At 45.7% G+C, this 22,171-nt stretch overlaps 1 protein-coding gene across 1 annotated transcript in view; it reads right to left on the minus strand.

Moving 5' to 3' along the window:
* PLCB3 (phospholipase C beta 3) overlaps positions 1–22,171 on the minus strand; it is a 347,318-nt gene that overhangs the window by 192,912 nt on the left and 132,235 nt on the right. The window lies entirely within an intron of this gene.

Genomic DNA, 22,171 nt, shown 5'->3' on the forward strand with positions numbered 1-22,171 from the left:
AACCACTTTACCACCAGAGGATTTTGCTGTCTTACGTCCAGGCCACTTTTTGCGATTTGGCGCTGTGCGACTTTAACTGACAATTGCGCGGTCGTGCGACGCTGTACCCAAACGAAATTTACTTCCTTTTTTCCCACAAACAGAGCTTTGGGGGTATTTGATCGCCTGTGCGATTTTTACTTTTAGCGCTATAAACAAAAAAAGAGCGTAAATTTTGAAAAAAACAACAATATTTTTCACATTTTTTTATATGAAATTCCCCCCAAAAAATGTAAAAATCAAAATTTTTTTAAATTTTTGGCCAATTTGTTTTCTGCTGTTTTCACAATAAGCGTATTTTGATTGGTATGCGCAAAAGTTATTGCGTTTACTAACAAAGGGAAAGATTTCTGTCATTTTTGGTGGGTTTTTTTTAACGCGTAATGGCAGCGATCTGCGATTTTTTTTGCAGGACTGCGACATTGCGGCGGACAGATCGGACCCTTGACTGACATTTTTTACACTTTTGGGGTTACCAGTGACATTACTAAAGTAATCAGTGCTATATATATGCACTGTTACTGTAAAAATGACACTGGCAGGGAAGGGGTTAATTTTATTGGAGAGGGAGGGGTTAATGTATGCCTGGTGCTTACTGACGTGTGTGGGGGGAGGTGACTGAGTGACACAAGGACAGATCCAGGGTTCAGCTATGCTGAACCCTGCAATCTGACCCTGCCTGTCACTTAGGAGATCCGCCCGCTTGTGTTTACACAAGCAGGCGGATCTCCACACTAGATCCCCGACGATCGGGGAAGAGCGGCGGCGATCGCCGCTGCTCCTCCTCTGGCCCGACTCCCGCTGTGACTGAATACAGCGGGAGCGAGCCTCAGAGAAAGGGGACGATAACGAGCCACTCTGCCGCAGTAATATTACTGCAGGCAGACGTAAAGTGGTTAAGTTGTGTGCAACACATTTATAATTTTATAACATTCGATCAGTGTTCAGTACAGGTTTGCTTTAATGCAATTATGAGGTCACACTGAAAGCACGTCATTTGTAGAACAGTGTACTTTAGACAATAAAAGTATTTAGTGTATGAAAAAGTCTAAGGCTTCTTTCACACGGTCCGTGTTGCTCAGCGGGGATCGATCCGCGATCCCCGCTGAGCCGGGCGGATGACAGCTCCGTCTCCGCTTGCAGAGCGGAGAGGGAGGTGTCTCAGCACCCGCTGCCCTCTATGGGGGATCGGAGGAGAGCGGACCGCTTGTCCGCTCTCATCAGATCCGCTCCGCTCCGATTACTGAACGGATGGAAAAATAGGGTTTCCATCCGTCCAGATTTCAGCACAGGATCGGATGCGGATGGCAGCGGGTGTCAGCGGAGGTGACCTCCGCTGACACCCGCTGCCCCATAGAGCTGCATGGAGGATCCGATCAGATCCGCCTAAAAAACTGACAGGCGGATCTGATCGGACCGCCCGTGTGAAAGAGCCCTAATACTTTTTTTTAAACCTGATGGCAAATAAGAAATTAAGAAAGGTTTATAATTGGAATTGAATTCTGGCAAAATTATGTTGTGTTTTGCATCTGAAGACTTACATTTCTAACAAAAAAAATATTTATTATATCTATGTTACTTATAAAGTAAAAATGATATTCTTAGTAAATAATCAACACAGAAAACAAAAAAAGGCAACATTTTAAGCAGTTATGTCCATCAGGATATTTTCGAACCTGGAATTATCTGTTTCAAATAAAATTGGATTTTTGACTTACCGTAAAATCCAATTTCTCTGATGTTCATTGACAAACACAGCTCCTGATTTTCTTAACCATTGAGTTATACTGCCCCGTACAGGAGTAGGGCACTAGGCAGAAATACAGCCTGGCTATGCCTATAGGCAGTCCCAGGGAGGTATACCCCCTCTCTCGGCTATAGGAACCTGCGCCTCCACCGCAGCTTTAGCTGCGTCCTCCATCTTTAAGGTTTCACACACAGCTACAATCAGTGTGTCCACCATTGCCTTTTCGCATGTCTTTTCGTATGCGGTTGCAGAAGTGGAGGAATCCTCCTCACTACCTGAGGATTCAGGGCGCGTGGTCGCAGACCCAGCAGGGTGACCCACGTTCACGGCAACCAAATCAGATTCAGGATCTGATGAGACAGATGAGGCAGGGGGCCCTTTTTGCCAGCCCGTCGCCCAAAAGCCTCCTCTACCCGGGACACCAAGGACTTCTGGCCCCTTTGTATGGTGTCACCTGGTGGTGGAAGTGCACTCTGACAGTGATAACATGGAGACACTCCGACTTGCTTTATGGATGCTCAGAGTGTCAATCATCACAAATTTTAATTGGGACTTTGTCTATATAATGCATATTCTTATACATATCCATCGATCGACTTGGGTACAACCAGCCTGTTGGATTTTTTACATAATACTACTGCCAGCAGCTGTAGTCACTAGCAGTGATCATTGTGTTCTGCCAGCTGGGAAGGATCCCCACCAGCAGAACACAATAGTGCTTCAGGAGGAATTCCCCCATTAACACTGACTGTGTGGAAGAAACCTGTGGTGAAAGGAAAGAAAAATTGATACATCTATGGGCTGCCTTATTCAAACAACATATGAAGTCTCCACTATGGGCATTGCTAGGTTTGGGTATAAAAGGGCATGTTTCTCAGATCCTGGGCTACAAATACCACAATAGTATTGCACTGGGTTTGCAGCCAATTACCCTCCTTCCTCCCAATATGTTAGAAATTAACGGGATTATAAAAGGATACTTTTATTTTCTTTAATAAACACAGGATTTTTTTTTACTCACTGTAAATTCCCTTACTCTGAGTTCATTGACAGACACAGCTTCTTCTTTATTCTTGACTATCGGGTTATATTGCCACCTACAGGAGTAGGTCACTAGGCAGAAAAAAACTCTGCACTGCCTATGGGCAGTCCTAGCTGATAATCAACCTCCTCTCTGCCATAAGCAGCTCAATTTTGTAACACAGCAGTACAAGTAGAGAAAGGGTGGGTGCTGTGTCCGTCAATGAACTCATAGAAAAGGATATTACGGTGAGTAAAAAAAGAATCCCGTTTTCTCTTACGTTCGTTGACGAACACAGCTTCTTCCTTATTCTTGGCCATTGGGATGTCCCAAAGCAGTGCCTCAATGAGGGGTGAGGAAACCAAAAAAAAATTTTGGAGCTGCTTATAGCAGAAAAGGAGGTTGGCTATCTGCTGGGACTGCCCATAGACCGTGCGGAGTTCTTTTTTCTGCCTACTGCCCTACTCCTGTAGGTGGCAATATAATAATAAATAAGAATAAAGAAGAAACTGTGTCCATCAATGAACGCAAGAGAAACTGGATGTTAATACTTACCTGCTCTGTGCAAGATTATTGCACAGAGCAGTTGCTTACCTACACCTCTGGAGTCCCCCGCTGGCACTCCCAGCTCCTCCTACCTAGGAATGTCCCCTCAGCAAGCTGTGTGGAGAGGCGGCCCCCATCTGGGCACACTCCAGAGCCAAGCTGTGTGTGTCCATAGACACATACACAGAGCTTGGCTTGGTCACGCCCCTGCTCCCTCCTCACAGGATTGGACTGACAGCAGAAGGAGCCTCAAGTTCTCGCTGCTGCCCATATCTCCTAGGAGACCAGGAAGAGGAGGAGGGGTGATGCAGCGGAGGACAGCACTGGATCCATGAGAGGAGGCAGGTAAGTGTTTAGGGATGGGGGAAAGGAAACAGGTGATAGGGAGTTTACTGTATACACAACCACCACTCAAAGTATATTAGTGCATTGGTTTATCAGTTTTATCTATTGGGGAGCATCCCTTCAACGCCATGTTGAAGCACAGGTGCTGTAGTGACTGGAGAAGCAGCTGGAGTCTGGCTATGGCTGTAAATAATAGGGAAGGTGGGGGATCTGTCAGTTGGAGCCAGTTGCAGGAATTGCTGCTGCCTGGTACTCCACGTTTGCATATGGGTGGGTGGGGAATCAACAATTTTTGCTATACCTGTAGGGCTGCAGACTAACCATGCGAATTGAAGTAGGAGCTATCAGGCAATGTCTATAAAAGCTGTGTTCACAAAACTAGGAATTTGGTCAAGTCATCACCTCACCCAGTCACTCACTGGTCAGAGGACACTTGAGTCCACTTCCCGGGCATGTTTAGCTGCCATCTCTGTAATGCTTCATTATTCATCTCTCTCCCTAGACTAGTTTTTCCTAGACCAGACTGCTTCAATAGTCTTCTGTGTCCTTAGCTCTGCAAGCCTTAACCTGCGTTTATAACAAGATGTTTCCTGCCAGACTTGCACTGCCAGTTTATCTTACAATTAATTGCTAGAAGCAGGTTAAATTATTTTTTGCAAGCTAAAGAGCTTAACTGTTTCCTATGGGGTAAAACTAGAACGGCCTTTTGGTCAACACAGAGGAAGCAGTGTGTTCTTGCAGAGATTACCTGGACAGCCATAGATCAAGAACAGCGAGCTGGGAGCTAAGTAAACCTGACATAGGAGGGAGGGGGACTCACACCATGTTGTGACTGTTGTTAAACCTCAAGCACCAAAGTGTAAACCGCACTGTAAAGAAGGAAGTATGTCTGGGACAGCTTAGCTGAAGAGAATGACAGACAATTGAAAGACAAAGCAAACATTCCTGAAGAATAGAAACTTCAACAATCATACAATGAGAGAGTTAACTAGTCCAACACAAACCACTCTTCTGGATAAAGGCAACCATGGAATCCCAAATGACAGGGACATTTTCCAGAGGTTGTCACAGATTTCCACTATCTCTCAGATCTGCTGGATTAATGCCAGCAACATTCTACTGCGTTTCAGTAAGTGGAAAAAAGAAATATTAATGTAATGAAAACTACAGGTGCATCTCAAAAAATAAGAATATCATCAAAACGTTAACTTATTTCAGTAATTCATTTCAGTATATCAATTCAAAGTGAAACACATATATTAAATAGATTTATTACACACAGAGTGATCTATTTTAAGCATTTATTTCTTTTAATTTTGATAATTATGGCTTACAGCTACTGAAAACCCCAAATTGGTATCTCAGAAAATAGGAATATTACATAAGACCAATAAAAAAAAAAAAAAAAAGAAGGATTTTTAATACAGAAATGTTGGCTTACTGAGAAGTAAGTCAATGTACAGTATAGTATGCACTCAATACTTGGTTGGGGCTCCTTTTGCATGAATTACTGCAATTTTGGCAGTGTGGGCAGGCGCCAAGTCCTGCTGGAAAATGAAATCAGCATCTCCATAAAGCTGGTCAGCAGGGGGAAGCATAAAGTGCTCAAGAATTTCCTGGAAGAGGGCTGCGCTGACTTTGGACTTGATAAAACACAGTGGACCAACACCAGCAGATGACACGGCTTCCCTAATCATCACTGAGTGTGGAAACTTCACACTGGACCTCGTGCAGCTTGAAATCTGTCCCTCCACTCTTCCTCCAGACTCTAGGACAAGGGTCTGCAAACTATGGCCCTCCAGTTGTTCAGGAACTACACTTCCCATCATGCCTGGTCATGTCTGTGAATGTCAGAGTTTTACAATGCCTTATGGGATGTGTAGTTCCACAACAGCTGGAGGGCCGTAGTTTGAGGATCACTGCTCTAGGACCTTGATTTCCAAATGAAATGGAAAATTTACTTTCATCTGAAAAGAGGACGTTGGACCACTGGGCAACAGTCTAGTTCTTTTTCTCCTTAGCCCAGGTAAGACACTTCCGAAGTGTTCTCTGGTTCACGAGTGGGTTGACACAAGGAATGCAACAGTTGTAGCCCATGGACTGGATACGTCTAGGAGTGGCGACTCTTGAAGCACTGACACCAGCTGTAGTCCACTCCTTGTGAATCTCCCCCAATTTTTGAATGGCCTTTGAATTACAACCCTCTTAAAGCGGAGTTCCACCCTGGTTATACATTTTTTAATAAAAAACTGACGTCGGGGCCGGTGCAGGCGCAATGATTCCTGGGAGCGATGACGTTCAGCTCCCAGGAATCATTGCAAAAGCCAGGAAGTGACGAATCGCCGCGGCCGCCGAGGGGAGGAAGAAGGAAGTAAGGTAAGTATATTTTCTCTACAAGGCAAGTAAAAAAAAAAAAAAAATTGCGATTATCCATTTGTTTTTCAGGTGACCCGGAGCGAGAAGATGGAGGTAAGTGTAAATTTAGGGTGGAACTGCGCTTTAAGGCTGTGGTTATCCCTGTTTGTGCACCTTTTTCTACCACACTTTTTCCTTCTACTCAACTTGCTATTAATATGCTTGGATACAGCACTCTGAACAGTCAGCTTTTTTAGCAATGACCTTTTAGGTCTTACCCTCTGTATTCTGGACAGTTGTCAAGTCAGCAGTCTTCCCCATGATTGTGTAACCTACTGAAACAGACTGAGAGACCATTAAAAGGCTGAGGAAACCTTTAGAGGTGTTTTGAGTTAAATAGCTGATTAGAGTGTGACACCATGAGTCTACAATATTATGGCAATTTTCCACTGCATGGAACCGAACGGTACGGCTCTCAAAAACAGTACCTACTCGATTGTGGTTCCAACAGGTACCATACTCCGTACCATATCCCACAATCCTTTGCATGCAGTCACTTCTAGCCACTGATTGGTCAGAGAATCCCACCCACCCCGTTGTTATCCCACCCACTTAACTTTAGTACTACTTTAGTGGAAAAGCAAACCATACCGTACCGTACCGTTCCAACACCGTACCATGCGGTACCAGCAGTGGAAAAGCAAACCGGGTCAAGCAGGGCCGAGTAGAGCCGAGCCGGTACTTGCAGTGGAAAAGTGCCATTATGGCGCTTTTCCACTGCATAGAACCGTACCGGGTCGGCACGCTTTTGTGCTTTTCCACTGCGGTACCGCATGATATAGGGTCGGAACGGTTCGGTACGGTATAGGTTTGCTTTTCCATTGCATGGAACCGAGCGGTACGGTACGGTACGGCTCTGAAAAAACAGTACCTACTCGATTGTGGTTCCAACAGGTACCAAACTGGTACCATATCCCACAATCCTTTGCATGCAGTCACTTCTAGCCACTGATTGGTCAGAGAATCACACCCACCCCGTTGTTATCCCACCCACTTAACTTTAGTACTACTTTAGTGGAAAAGCAAACCATACCGTACCGTACCGTACCGTACCGTTCCAACACCGTACCATGCGGTACCAGCAATGGAAAAGCAAACCGGGTCAAGCAGGGCCGAGTAGAGCCGAGCCGGTACTTGCAGTGGAAAAGTGCCATTATGGCGCTTTTCCACTGCATAGAACCGTACCGGGTCGGCACGCTTTTGTGCTTTTCCACTGCGGTACCGCATGATATAGGGTCGGAACGGTTCGGTACGGTATAGGTTTGCTTTTCCATTGCATGGAACCGAGCGGTACGGTACGGTACGGCTCTGAAAAAACAGTACCTACTCGATTGTGGTTCCAACAGGTACCAAACTGGTACCATATCCCACAATCCTTTGCATGCAGTCACTACTAGCCACTGATTGGTCAGAGAATCACACCCACCCCGTTGTTATCCCACCCACTTAACTTTAGTACTACTTTAGTGGAAAAGCAAACCTATACCGTACCGTACCGAACCGTTCCGACACTATACCATGCGGTACCGCAGTGGAAAAGCAAACCGGGCCAAGCAGGGCCGAGTAGAGCCGAGCCGGTACTAGCCGGTACTTGCAGTGGAAAAGTGCCATTAGATACTGAATTTTGGATTTTCACTAGCTGTAAGCCATAACTATCAAAATTAAAATAAAGAGAAATGCTTGAAATAGATCACTTTGTGTGTAATGAATCTATATAATAAAAGGAGTTTCACTTTTTGAATTGAATTACTGAAAGAAATAAATTTTTTGATGATATTCAATTTTTTTTGCGATGCACCTGTAGTCTGTCTGAGCCCCCACCCACAAACAAAGAAAAAAAAAAAAGGGGGAGTTATTAGCCAACAAATCGGACCCTTAACAGATCTCATCCAATATTGGAATCCAGCATAGAGCACATTTCACATGAGGAGACTGCAGTCTATAATTAGCTGCTCCAGTTTATGTCTCTGGCTCTAATGTAATTTGTTTACTTGCAGTCGTTTACTATATGGATAACTAAATACATTTGCCTCATTTTTGCTTTTCCTGGAAAAAGGCCTTTAGATATGGAGAAGTGTACATTAGGGATTCTCGGCCTTCTTTCTCCGGTTGTGGAAAGAAAATTGCACAGCACTGATCATACTAAATGTCCAAAATAGCAAAATGGAGACATTTCTAAATACAGGAGAAGTGAAAACAAGAATAGGCTCCCCAAGGTATAGACTTAAAGTGGAGTTCCACCCATTTTAGTAACTTTAGATGTATGTAATCCCCTTTAAAACGACTTTTACCAATGGAAACTTTTTTTTTTTTGCTAGGAAATACCTTATTTTCTTCTTTATTCATCCTCTTCCGGGTCCGGCCGCTGATCGGCGATTACGTCATTTGGCGTTTCGCAAGGGCTGCTGGGATGTATCTCATGGAATGAAATCTCGCATTATTACACAGGTGTCCTGAGCTGTACTGTATGCATTGGATTGAGGCCGTGCTCTGCCCCGCCTCCGCCACCTCTCAGTGAGCGTGGACTGAAAGCATTATATCTTCACTGAGCTCACTGAGAGGAGGTGGGGCGGAGGCGGGGCAGAGCACGGCCTCAATCCAATGCATACAGTACAGCTCAGGACACCTGTGTAATAATGCGAGATTTCATTCCATGAGATACATCCCAGCAGCCCTTGCGAAACGCCAAATGACGTAATCGCGATCGGCGGCCGGACCCGGAAGTGAGGAGAGGATGAATAAAGAAAATAAGGAATTTCCTAGCAAAAAAAAAAAAAAGTTTCTATTGGTAAAAGTAGTTTTAAAGGGGATTACATACATCTATGTAATCCAAGTTATTAAAAATGGGTGGAACTCCACTTTAAGTTATTTAACCAGCCAGAGAAAACGACTACATCAACTGTCTTTTTGCTCCATAGGTTCAAAATTAGGAGCTCTCATACTCAGAGCCCTATATCAAATGCATTAGAAATATTTGAAAAAATAAAATAAAAATAATAACATAATAATAGCAAAAAAAAAAATTATATATATATAATTTTTTTTTTTTATGCTAAAGTACAGGGGTGCTCAACCCATAGCCCGTGGAGCCCTCTGATGAAGTACACGCCCTCAAACCAGGGGAACGCATGCCCTTTACTCTAAGAGGATGGGTCGGCAAACCCGTTTGCTGACTCGCCATCCCTGAGCATCAGAGAGAATGAAGCCGCTGCCGGCAACGGAGGAAGCAGGAGCCACATAAGCTGATGCTTCCTCTGTAGCTCTGGCTCCTTTCCCGGACAGCGGCATACCAAGTGCACTTCATCTAGGACCTTTCTAGCAGCCTAAAGAGCGATGCCAGTTAAAGCTAAAAGAGGAAAAGGTCATGTATTAAACATCACATACACTGCACTTTTGCAATGGGCAAATTAGCACTTATTAAATAAAAAAAATAGGTTATTAGGTTGCTTTCTCACTTATCTGCAGGTGCAGAGCAGTGCACCAGCATCTTTCCTGGAGGTTAACTGCACTAAGCCATAGACATCTATTCTATCCTGCAGGTCTGGTGTGCTTTCTGAAAGCGCACCACACCCAAAAGATATAATAGAAGTCTATGGCTCAGTGCAGCTAAGCCATGGGAAAGCCGCAGGGGCAGTGCACTGTACCAGTTGCGCAGGTAAACTGTAGAGCATCAGTGTGAAAGCAGCCTTTTAGCCCCCGTTCACACTAAGGCGACCTGTGAGGCGACCTGGTCGCCTCACAGGTCGCCTCCCATAGGGAAGCTGCGGACCCGTTCTAATAGGAGCGACACAAGTCGCTCCGACTTAGAAAAAGGGTCCGGAGCTTCTTTGGGGCGACCAGGAGGCGACCGCCATAGACTTCAATGTTATGAAGTCCGTGGCGGCCGCTCCGAGGTCGCGGCGCGCTGCTCGCACCGCGATCTCGGAGGTCACCCCGGGAAGTAGCGTCGCGTGTATGTGAACCGGCGCTAAGGGGGCTCAGGACAGTAAGGGCTTGTTTACATTTGAAGTTGGGGGGATGCTAAAACATCATTGTTCATTATGTCCCACAACCGGTTATCAAATCACTTAAGTGACCCTTGCTCTTCAAAAGATTGAGCCCCCCTGTTATAGGATATACACCAATCAGGCAAAACATTAGGACTACCCATCATGACTCGTCTAGGCATGGACTCCACTTTAAGCCGCTAGTAGCAGATCCTTTATGTCCTATAAGTTGCAAGGTGAGGCCTCCAATGATTAAACTTGTTTGTTCAACACATCCCACAGATGCACGATTGGATTGAGATCTGAAGAATTTGGAGGCTAAATCAACACCTCAAACTCGTCGTTGTGTTCCTCCAACCATTCTTGAATCCATCAGACCAGGCAGGCCACCTTCTTCCACTGTTCCTGTGGTCTGGTTCTGATGCTCACATGCCCATTTCTGGGGCTTTTGGCTCCAGACACGAGTCAGCATGGGAACCCTGGCTGGTCTGGGATCGACCGATTGTCGGCAAAGCCGATATATCGAGGGCCGATCTGCACTTTCCCCGATATATCGGAATCGGCCCCTGAGGTTAGCGATATGGCTGATATTTCTGGAAAGTGCTTCTATATGAGTGATGCCTGCAGCTAGAGGTATCACCCCGGTACCGGCATTCATAGCCGACGGTCGGCTGTCCTGTAATGACAACCGATGTGGCTGAGAAGCCGCTCGGCTGTCATTACAAGGAGCGGGAGGGGACATCCCCCCTCCCACCACCTTCCGCAACTTGCCCGGGTCTCCTGTCCCACCGGGAGACCGAGGCATCCTACTTGCATGGCCGCTGAAGACCCGATCCAAGCCTCCAAGCCGCATTCGGCTCTGATCGGGTCTCTGTGTAAAAAACCGGAAGTGATGTCATGACATCACTTCCAGGTACTCGGCGCCAAATTAAAAAAAATGACAGCAGTCAAAACAGCCAAACTTGGAGTTTTGAATGCTTTTAATTGCAGAGGAGGGGTTTGGGGTCTTTTAGATCCCCAGATCCCTTCTCAAGAGTACCTGTGTAAAAAAATAAATTAATTAAAAAAAAAAAATTTAGATGTCCGAAAATAATCGGCAGATATCGGCCGATACCGATATGCGATGACCAAAATATCGGTATCGGCAATAAAAAAAACAATATTGGTCGACTAACACTAACACAGAGTGGGTAAAATAAGTATTGAATACATCACTATTTTTATAGGTAAATATATTTCTAAAGGCGTTATTGACACAAAATTTTCACCACGTTGCTAGCAACCCACACAATCCGTACACACAAAGAAATCACAACAAATAAGTTTAGAAATTGACCCAGGGAAAAAAGTATTGAACACATGAAGAAAGGGAGGTGCAAAAAGGCATGGAAAGTCAAGGCACAAGCTGAAATCTGTCAGTTTTTAGAAAGCAATCCTGCCCCTCATCAGTGCAAATTAATATCAGTTGGTTCAGTCTCAATTCATGGCCTATAAAAAGGTGTCTCATTACCAAGGTGTCACACAAGAAACATCTCATGATGGGTAAAAGCAACTAGCTCTCTCATGACCTTTGCAACCTTATTGTTGCAAAACATACTGATGGCATTGGTTGCAGAAGGATTTCTTCTGAATGTTCCAGTGAGCACTGTTGGGACCATATTTTGGAAGTGGAAAGAACATAATTTCACCATAAACTGGCCACAACCAGGTGCTGCTCGCAAGATTTCTGACAGAGGAGTGAAAACACTTATCAGAAGAGTTGTCCAAGAGCCAAGGACCACTTGTGGAGAGCTTCGGAAAGAGCTGGATTTAGCAGATACAATTGTTACAAAGAAATGTACTCAACCGCTATGGCCTGTATGCACGCTCACCACACAAGACTCCATTGTCAAAGAAAAAGCATGTTAAAGCTTGTTTCAAATTTGCTGCACAACATTTAGACAGTACTAGAATATAGTCTGGTCAGATGAGACCAAAAATGAACTCTTTGGATGCTTTAAAACACACCATGTTTGGAGGTCAAATGGCACTGCACATCACCCCAAACACACCATACCAACAGCGACGTTTGGAGGTGGGAACATCATGGTGTGGGGCTGTTTTTCAGCATACAGTACTGGCAAACTTCATGTCATTGAAGTAAGAATAAATGGAAAATTGTACCAAGACATTCTTGATAAAAATCTGCTGCCATCTATCAGGATGATGAAGAGGAAATGAGGGTGGACCAAACAAAGAAAAGGAAAGGCTCAACTGGTTTCAAAAAAAGAAAATCAACCTGCTAGAATGGCCCAGCCAATCACCGGACTTGAATCCAATAGAAAATCTGTGGAAAGAACTGAAGATCAGTTCATAGAAAAGGCTAGAGCTGTGCGATTAAATCGGTAAAATATTGCAATCTCGATGCACCGCCCCCCCCCCCCATCTTAAAACAGCAGGTCCTTGATTCTTACACAGAGCTGTTCTCTGCTCACTCACCGCTGTCAAAAAAAAAAAAAGACAGGGGCGACACTACTTGATGGGGCGACCTGTGAAGTCGTGTGTTTCACGGACTTCATAACATTAAAGTCAATGCAAGTCGCCTCCAGGTTGCCCCAAAGTTGTACAGGACCCTATTTCTAAGTCGGAGCTCCTATTAGAACGGGTCCTGTGCTAATCAATGGCGAGCGACCCACGGCAACTTGTCAGGCGACCAAGTCACCATAGTGTGAATGGGGACTTAGTGAGGGCAGTCTAACCTCTTAAAGACTGAGTGCCGGTTCACATTTGTGCGATGCGGGAACGCTGCGAATATGCAGCATGATCCCGCATCGCACACACTTCAGGGTCCTTTCACTAGACAACCCCCTTTACACTTCAGGGTCCTTTCACTAGACAACCCACTTTACACTTCAGGGTCCTTTCATTAGGCAACCCCCTTTACACTTCAGGGTCCTTTCACTAGGCAACCCCCTTTACACTTGTAGGCTCTAGGATCCCTGGGACCTTCACCGGAGTGATCCCCTCTACACTAGGCAAACCCCAGGGGCAGTTCACAGTACTCACGACCTTGGAAGGCTTTCCTGGAACTGAACCCATCTTCCTCCACTGGTCCTTGGCAAAACGGATCCTCACTGCAGCTAAGCTCTCCCTTCTGGATACTTAGGCAGCCACCCGAGACACCCAATCCTTCTGACAGGAGGAGAGACAGCCGTACCCTCCCTCCTGGGACTCTGCTTCCCACCAAAGACGCTGCATCATGCCTTCCCCTCAAACTTCTACCCACTCCCAGAATCCTCTGCGGCAGAATCTGCCTTTCTGGGGTAGATACATGCCCCGAATGGGCCACTGATTGGATTTCCTCCACTGCCCAATGAGAATCCTCTCACAGAGCCAGTGGGGAGACTCCCCTCTCAGTAACCTCACCTGGGAGACATGACAGCCCAGCAAAAATCATGGCCCTGCTGTTAGGCAGCCAAGGCCCACTATACTTTAACCTAGCACCTACCTCTAGGGTGCTACATAAGCAAAGAAAACGTGATTCTCATTTTATCCAAGCTCTAGAAGAGGCCCATGGAACCTTCAATATTTGAAGAGAAATGTGGAAGAATGGGCCAAAATTGCACCGTAGCAATGCATTCTACTAGTTTCTCCATACAGGAGACTACTTGAAGCTGTCATTACCAACAGGATTTTGTACAAAATATTAAATAAATTTCAGTTAACGTGTTTAATACTTTCTCCATGTCGTTCCATGTCATTTTATTACACATAACTTAATTTCTGAACTTATTTGTTTGGGTTTCCTTGTATGTATGGATTGCATGGGTTGATACCGACATGTGGTGAACACTACCTTTAGAAATATGGTGAGGAGTTCAATATATATATATATACACACACACACATATACATACATACACACACACATATAAAAAGGAAGAAGTGTCAAGTGACATACCCTTAAAACCCAAATCCAGCTAAAACATATCATTGGGTAGATTTTTTTTGGATGGAATGTTTAGTATCGGACTGTTTTTTACTACTATATGCAAAGCCTTCCCCTCATTTCTTGCCATATAGACCAAAGGTAATTTTTTTTTCCCCCAAAGGTAATTTTTAGCAAAGCCTGGCGCACACTCATTTTTAACTTTGTGGGCAAAAAAAAAAAACTGACAGTTCCGGTTTGAGCCGCTGTTCCAACAATCCGATGTTAGTACAGCGATCTCCCCTGCTGCTCTATAGTGTTCTGACAAGGGGATGGCCCCTCTACCAGAACACTCCGGTCGGCACTCTCAGACATTGGCTGAAAACACTGATCCGGAACCGGTTGGCTTCTGGCTTTCCATTATGCTTGCCCTGTCGGAAAGGCTGCCATACACACAGCCTGAATGTCGGCTGGTATTTGGCCCATGTATACTAAGCTTTGGCAACCTCTGCAATGTTTTAATGTGTCTTATTTGAAGACAAACCCTAACCCTTCCCCACTCCATTTGGGCTTTCAATTACAGTCCTGTCTGAACCTCGAAAACTGAAAAGAAAAGCCAATCAGGAAGTCACCAACAGTAATCAGTTAACAATAAGAATAAGGTTACATAGAGTTTCAATCAAAAATTAGAGCAGAGTGGGTGTTAGATAAGACTCCTTACTTTTTTTAATCAGCGATGTTATTTCCTCATAGACTTCTCTGTAAAGTAGCCAACGTTTTACTATAAGCCTTTCTACTAAAGTATATTCGACATAAACAGAGCCAACAAATATACTGACAAATTACTTCTGCAAAACAAAACAAAAAAAAGGAATATGAGCCACAGCACTAAAGCATTCCTTAAGCTGACATAAGGGAAATGGCCATAAAATACTTAGAGGACATGTCAAGGAGGAGGAGTGCAGATATCAACAAGGTTCATCTAGGGTAGCAAGTTGCACTCTGAGCTCAGCTAGGGAATAAATCAAATCCGCTCAGAAAGAGAGCTAAAGCAGCGTAATTCCTCTGTTCTGGCTTCTTGCAGTTACTTACTATAAGCAAATGTTACTTACAAACTTTAAACTAGAAGTTAAATCTAACACAACTATACAAGGATAAGTAAAATGTTTTGCTACAGAAAAGACAACCCATGAAATGTGAGGTTTGGTTACTGTCTGTAACCATTTTAGAATTTTATTGTTTTAATTTTTATGCGATTCCATGTTATCAGCGTTCACCACAGGCCCTCACCCTCTTAGAATGGGTCTCTAAATCAGACTTCATTTCCAGAAGGGTACTCCGCCTGGCACAAGAAAATGACAAACAGGACTCCCAAACCCAGATCTGGGCTATGTGGACTATCTTCCAAGAACCCCAACATTTTGCAATTATCTTTTGACCTAATGCACCCCCTTAACCTCCTATTTAAAATTTAGAACAGTTGGGGGGACAGTCCAACCCCCCCCCCCGCATCCCTCCTTTTCTCCTCTCCAGGCCCTACCCTGCCCCATGCCTCATTTTTCACTCCCCCTCCTATTTTTCCCTACCTACTTATTACTCTAAGGCCCCTTTCACACTTATGTGACCTAAAAGTTGCACGATTTACATAGATTTTGCTGCGATTTTGACTGGACTTGAACCAATGCCTATGGACCTCAAAACGCATTAAAACTGGACCATAGTAGTGCAGGGACCATAGTAGTGCAGGGACTACTGTGAAGTTGTTGCGACAGATATGAACAGTACTTATGATTCCCACGTTTTGGGGCTCACCGACCATTCCCACAATACGACAGTGGCTACGGAGGGTAGATATGACATACCAATTAGAGAAACTTACTTTCATAGCCCGTGACAAACTGGACCGGTTTCAGTCTACCTGGTATCCTTGGTCCTCCTTTAAAACCACTTCGTCCTATATAGCTCTGCTCACTGAAGGCACCTCCACTAGTCTATCGCCTTCTACTGCAAACCTAATTGTTTAAGGTTTTTTCTTATGTAGAATGTATGTCACCCGTGGCCTAACTCCCCCCCCCCCCCCTCCTCTTGTCCCCTTTCTTTCTGCTCTTTTCTTTTCTTTCTCTTATGCTCTTCGCTATCCCCTCGTTTTCTTCTGGGCTCCTTCCGACTTTGGTTTTATTAAGCAAGATGTTATGTTATGGCACTTTTCCACTGCAAGTACCGGCTCGGCTCTACTCGGCCCTGCTTGCTTTTCCACTGCTGGTACCGCATGGTATGGTGTTGGAACGGTTCGGTATGGTTTGCTTTTCCACTGTTTATAGTACTGATAAGTAGTGGGCAGGATTACTCTGTGGTTGCACCACCTCTACTGCCGCATAAACAATGACAGTGATGATTATTGACCAATCACTGCCTTGTAGTGAGGACCAATCAGGCTGCATGGGAGGGGTTGTGGAATTTAGTACCGGTACGGTACGCTTGGAACCACAATCGAGTAGGTACTGTTTTTCAGAGCCGTACCGTTCGGTTCCATGCAGTGGAAAAGCGCCGCCGTACCGTACCGTACCGAACCGTTCCTACACCGTACCATGCGGTACCAGCAGTGGAAAAGCAAAAAAGCGAGCCGTACCGCTCGATTCCATGCAATGGAAAAGCGCCATTATTGTGCTTTTTCGGGCTTATTGATGCAGTGTTAATCTAGACAATAGACACCAATGTTTGTGACTAGGTGTGCTCTGCACACATTGGGACTTTCATGCACTCGATGATATTGTTCCATTGTTTCTTGTTGTATTTCATGTTGGATTGTACGGTCTATGGCCTGCTTTTCCTTGTTTTCTTGAAAATTTTTCAATAAACAGAAATTAAACAAACAAAAAAAAAAACAGTACTTATTGGAAATCATGGAGTACAACTTGTCATGCGACTTTGCAGTCCCAAGTCGCAGGACAAGTCGCACAAGTGTGAAAAGGGCCTTAAGCCTGCTACACACTACATTTTTTTTTTTTACATTCAACACAGCAGAGCTGGGAAAAAAAAAACAACTCTGACCGCTCAGGAGGAACCGCTGTACTAACTATGCGATGTTAGAACGGCGATCTCCCCAGCTGTGCTATTGTGTTCTGACAGGGAGACTGCCCCCCCACCCCAACACTCCGGTCAGCACTCTCAGCCAATGGCTTAGAGCACTGATCAGGAGTCGATCAACACACTTTTTTTGGTCATGCTTCTGTCGGACCGGCTGCAGTGCACATGGATTCGGCCCATGTGTACTAGGCTTTATTCTCCTTGTATATTTGCGCAATAAATGGACTACCCAATCAAAGGCATTAGTGAGCCAAAATGCTCTTAAATTGGGGCTTGTGCCTCTTTATCCATTTCTGGACCGGAAGGATTTGCTCCCTTAACCACTTCCCGCCCGCCCTATAGGCAAATGACGGCGGGAATGTGGTTGAGTTATCCTGACCGGACGTCATATGACGGCGGCAGGATAACTCCGCTCTGGGCGCCCCCCGGGGGCGCGCAGAGCGGCGATCGGTGATGCGAGGTGTCAGTCTGACACCCTGCATCTCCGATCTCGGTAAAGAGCCTCTGACGGAGGCTCTTTACCATGTGATCAGCCGTGTCCAATCACGGCTGGTCACATAGTAAATAGGAACAGCCGTTGATCGGCTTTCCTTAGTTCGTGCCTGACAGGCACGAGTAAAGGAGCGCCGATCGGCGGCTCCCCTGACAGGGGGGGGTCGGCACTGGTAATCAGATCATTGATTACCAGTGCAGACCCTCGGGGGGGGGATGCCACTAGATCCACCAGGGATGCCCACTATGACCCCAGGGATGCCCACTATGACCCCAGGGATGCCCACTATGGCCACCAGGGATGGCAATCAGGGCTCAGGGAGCCCCCCATTGCCCACCCCATCAGTGCTGCCCACCAGTGCCCTCCCTATCAGTGCTGCCCACAAGTGCCCATCATTGCCATCCTTAAGTGTCGCCCACCAGTGCCCATTATTGCCCACCGGTGCCGCCTATCAGTGCCCATTAGTGCCCATCAGTGCCGCCCGTCAGTGCCGATCAGTGCCGCCCATCAGTGCCTATCAGTGCCCACCAGTGCCGCCTATCAGTGCCCATTAGTGCCCGTCAGTGCCACCTATCAGTGCCCGTCAGTGCCACCTATCAGTGCCCATCAATGCCGCCTATCAGTGCCCAGCAGTGCCGCCTATCAGTGCCCACCAATGCTGCATATCAGTGCTACCTATCAGTGCCACATATCAGTGCCTATCAGTGCCGCATATCAGTGCCGCCTATCAGTGCCACCCCATCAGTGCCACCCCATCAGTGCCACCCCATCAGTGCCTCCTCATCAGTGCCTGTCAGTGCAGTCTCATCAGTGCTCATCAGTGCAGGAAAAAAATTATTTATTTACAAAATTGTATAACATAAACAAAATTTTTTTTTTTTTTTTAAACTTTTCGGTCTTTTTTTATTTGTTTAGCAAAAAGTAAAAATCGCACAGGTGATCAAATACCACCGAAAGAAAGCTCTATTTGTGGGGGGAAAATGACATAAATTTGGTGTAGGTACAGTGTTGCATGACCGCGCAATTGTCATTCAAAATGCAACAGCGCTAAAAGGGGAAAATTGGCCTGGGCGGGAAGGGAGGGAAGTGCCCTGTATTAAAGTGGTTAATGACAAGGCCATTTTTATGCGATTTGGCACTGACTAACTTTTTTTTGAAAATCTTTTTATTGGTTTAAAACAAACAGCAGGTGCAATAGGTTCACCATACAGCAGTTACAATAACAGAGCAAACAACGACATGTCGCCCACACAGGGGAGATACCATTACAGGAAAAAAAAGCAATATATCGTTAATCCGTGGCATCAAAGTTAAGCAAAGGCAATCAGCTATAGAGGGAACAAAGGAGGGCACCAGAACCAGTTGCAAGTATTAACATCGATTGGCATGGTCCAACCAGGAGCAGAGGGCACAAATAGCAGTTAGGCAGATCTGCCAGCCATCTCGCCCATACCCTGTCATGTTTCTTGGGGCAGCCTCTATGAAAGCAGGTGTCACGATACAGTGGTATCACCGAGTTCACCAGTCCTCTCCATCGTAAGACCATGGGGGGGGGGGGGGGGGGCCCGCTGCCGCCAATGGAGCGCAACGTTCTTCCTGGCAAAAAAAAAAGTAAAAGGCCCAGGAGAGTACGATCCGCCACCCTAGGTACCAAGTCATCCAACAGGCCCAAGAGGCCAAGTCTGGGAGAGGGAGCTATGGAAATCTGTAGAATGGTGGAGGACACCGAAAAAATCTGGGACCAGTAAGCAGCGAGCTCCGGACATGTCCAAAAGATATGGATAAGTTTGCCCGGGGCTCGTCCGCATCGCCAGCAATCTGGGGAGTGGGAAGCATGAATCTTATGTAGGCGGTGGGGTGTGAGGTAGGCCCTATGAGCAATTTTGTATTGAACTAGAAGGTCTCTGAGGAAAACAGGATTTTAAAAGGGAAAATCCAAATGTGCAGCCAGTCCTCCGAGTCCAAATCCGGGACATCCCGGGCCCAATGGGAGTGAAGGCCAGAGAGTTCCAGAGAGGAGACCCGGAGGAGATGAGCATGGAGCACCGAGGCAGCTCGCTCAGAGCAACAGTAGCGCAGAACGCGCTCTGGTTTCTGGCTGCACCAGCTGTGAGACCCCACTTGGGAATTGGGCTCTGAAGGCATAGGACAACTGCATATATCAGAACAGGTAAGACAGTGGGATATTATTATTAACTAAATGTTTAAAGAGGGGAAGAGAAAAGTCAGAGGTTAAGTCAAGTCTGAGATCTTTTTGATACCATATTTTGTCCAAGCCGCAGGGTCAGGTAGTTTAAATAGATGCGGCAGGGAGGGCCTTGATCCATAGAGGAGCATTGGGGGAAACCGCGGTGTCCAGGTATGTCTCCAGCAGCAACCCCTGCCTCCACGCCCGAAGCGTCGTTTTCATAGAGGCACTCAGGGCATAGGGAGCTCCGGGGCCCCTAAAGAGCAGGTAAGACATCGCCTCCACGGACCCCAGCACCGCGGCCTCCACCACAGCTGCGGAGTTGGAAGCAATAGGGGTCAACCACCAGACAGCCGTGACCAGCTGGGATGCCAGAAAATACCTGTACCAAAAACAGCAACGATAGCAACGAATACCTGTAGCAGTCCGGAAACGCCTCCCTAGGAGAGGGGGCGCATGAAGGTAGAAAAAAACTTATATCTAGGGGGGCGGGAACCCCATAATAAGGAAGAGAAGAGTTTGTGGAGATTGGAAAAGAAGGGCTTCGAGATCCATTGGGGCGAATTCCGGAACAAGTAAGTGAGTTTAGGGAGAATTTTTATTTTAACTAAGTTGATACGTCCCAGGAAGGGAAAGTGGGAGGTTTTCCCACGCCTTCAGTTTGGCTCTGATTTCAGAGACCGTTGGATTGAGATTAAGGACAATGAATTCAGATGGCACCCGCAACACCCGCACTCCCAGGTAAGTAAAACTGTTCTTCCACTGCAGTGAAATACCCGGTGAAGCCCTGCGTCTGGCCTCCTCGTCAATTGCCAACAACTGTGGCTTGAACCAATTGACACGTTAGCCCGCCACCCCGGAGAAGGTAGCACTTCGTAACTTTAATGGAAAATTGCGCAGTTGTGCAACACTGTACCAAAATAAAATTTGATTTCCTTTTTTTCCCCACAAACAGAGCTTTCTTTTGGTGGTGTTTGATCATCTGTGCGATTTTTATTTTTTACGCTATAAAAAAAAAAAAGAGATAATTCGGGGGGGGGGGGGGGGGGACGACAATATTTTTCACATTCTGCTATATAACATTCCCAAAAAAAAAAATTTAAAATCTAAAATTTTCATCCTTTTAGGCCAATTTATATTCTGCTACAATAAGCCTATTTTGATTGGTTTGCATCTACAAACTAGGGGAAAGATTTAGGTAATTTTTATTTTTTTAACTAGTAATGGAGGCGATCTTCAATTTTTAGCGGGACTGGGACATTGCGGCAGACAGATCAGACCCCTAACTGACATTTTTGACACTTTTGGGGGGACCAGCGACATTACTACAGTAATCAGTGCTAAAAATATGCACTGTTACTGTACTGTATATTGACATTGACAGGAAAAGGGTTAACACACTGATGATCAAAGGGTTGAGTGTGAGCCTAGGGGAGTGTTTTCTAACTGTATGGGGGCTAGGCTTGTGAAATGACCATAGAAACCTGTGATCCTATATAGAAGGATTACAGGTGCTCTGTGATCATTTCAGAGAGAAGAACAGTCAGCTGTGTTTAGAACAGCTGACTGTCCTCCTCTCTCAGTGGGGAGCATTTGCAGTTGCCTTGCACAATCGCAGCCGTCAGTCCCATGGTTTGGTATACCCGCTGCCTAGTGGGGGCAGGAACATCCCGGCAGCGGCGCTCACTCGCCCCCAAGCACCACGCGCGACCAACGTAGGGCTACGCCGTTAAATAACAATTCATAGAAAATACTCCCATTACCGTACATTATAGGCATGCAAGCCCTCAAGAAGCCTAACCTGCACCACACAAAAATGCGGCTACCCCCTTAAGGTAGCCACACTTTCCTCAGGTGACAAATTGGGGATCTTTTTGTATGTATTCTCAGTTGATGTTAAATGTTTGTTCAACATTACCTATACCCCCTACCTCTTTTGCATGCTGTACCAAATTTTTCTTTTAACTTGAAAAACAATAAAATTTAGACTAAACGTAAAAATAATTTATGTGTAAATGTTTTACACATTATTCATCTTAGACAAAAATAAAGTGTTTCTGAGCCCAGACTTTTTGTTATAGTTTTCAATAGATTAGGTCAGCCGTGCCAAATGTATAGCCTGCATTCGGCCCTGTGAAAGCTCAGCATGCAGCCCTCGATGATCTTCAGACCTCAATTCAGGTCTGGAGCACCCTCACTGTGCCAATAGCACCACTGGATCACCAGCCAGCAGAGCACCCCACAACCTGCAGCAGACAGAGGGAGGGACCCCACCAGAGTAGGACCGGTCTGCACCAGAGATAGCTCTGCTCCACGTGCGGCATCCAAGAGGAAGAAAAAAAAAAAACGGAGTCAACACCAGTGGAAAAGGAGGAGCTCCCACAGCCAAAATTGCCA

The sequence above is a fragment of the Pelophylax lessonae genome, assembly GCF_965119305.1.
Source record: "Pelophylax lessonae genome assembly, chromosome: 10".
Classification (NCBI taxonomy): domain Eukaryota; kingdom Metazoa; phylum Chordata; class Amphibia; order Anura; family Ranidae; genus Pelophylax; species Pelophylax lessonae.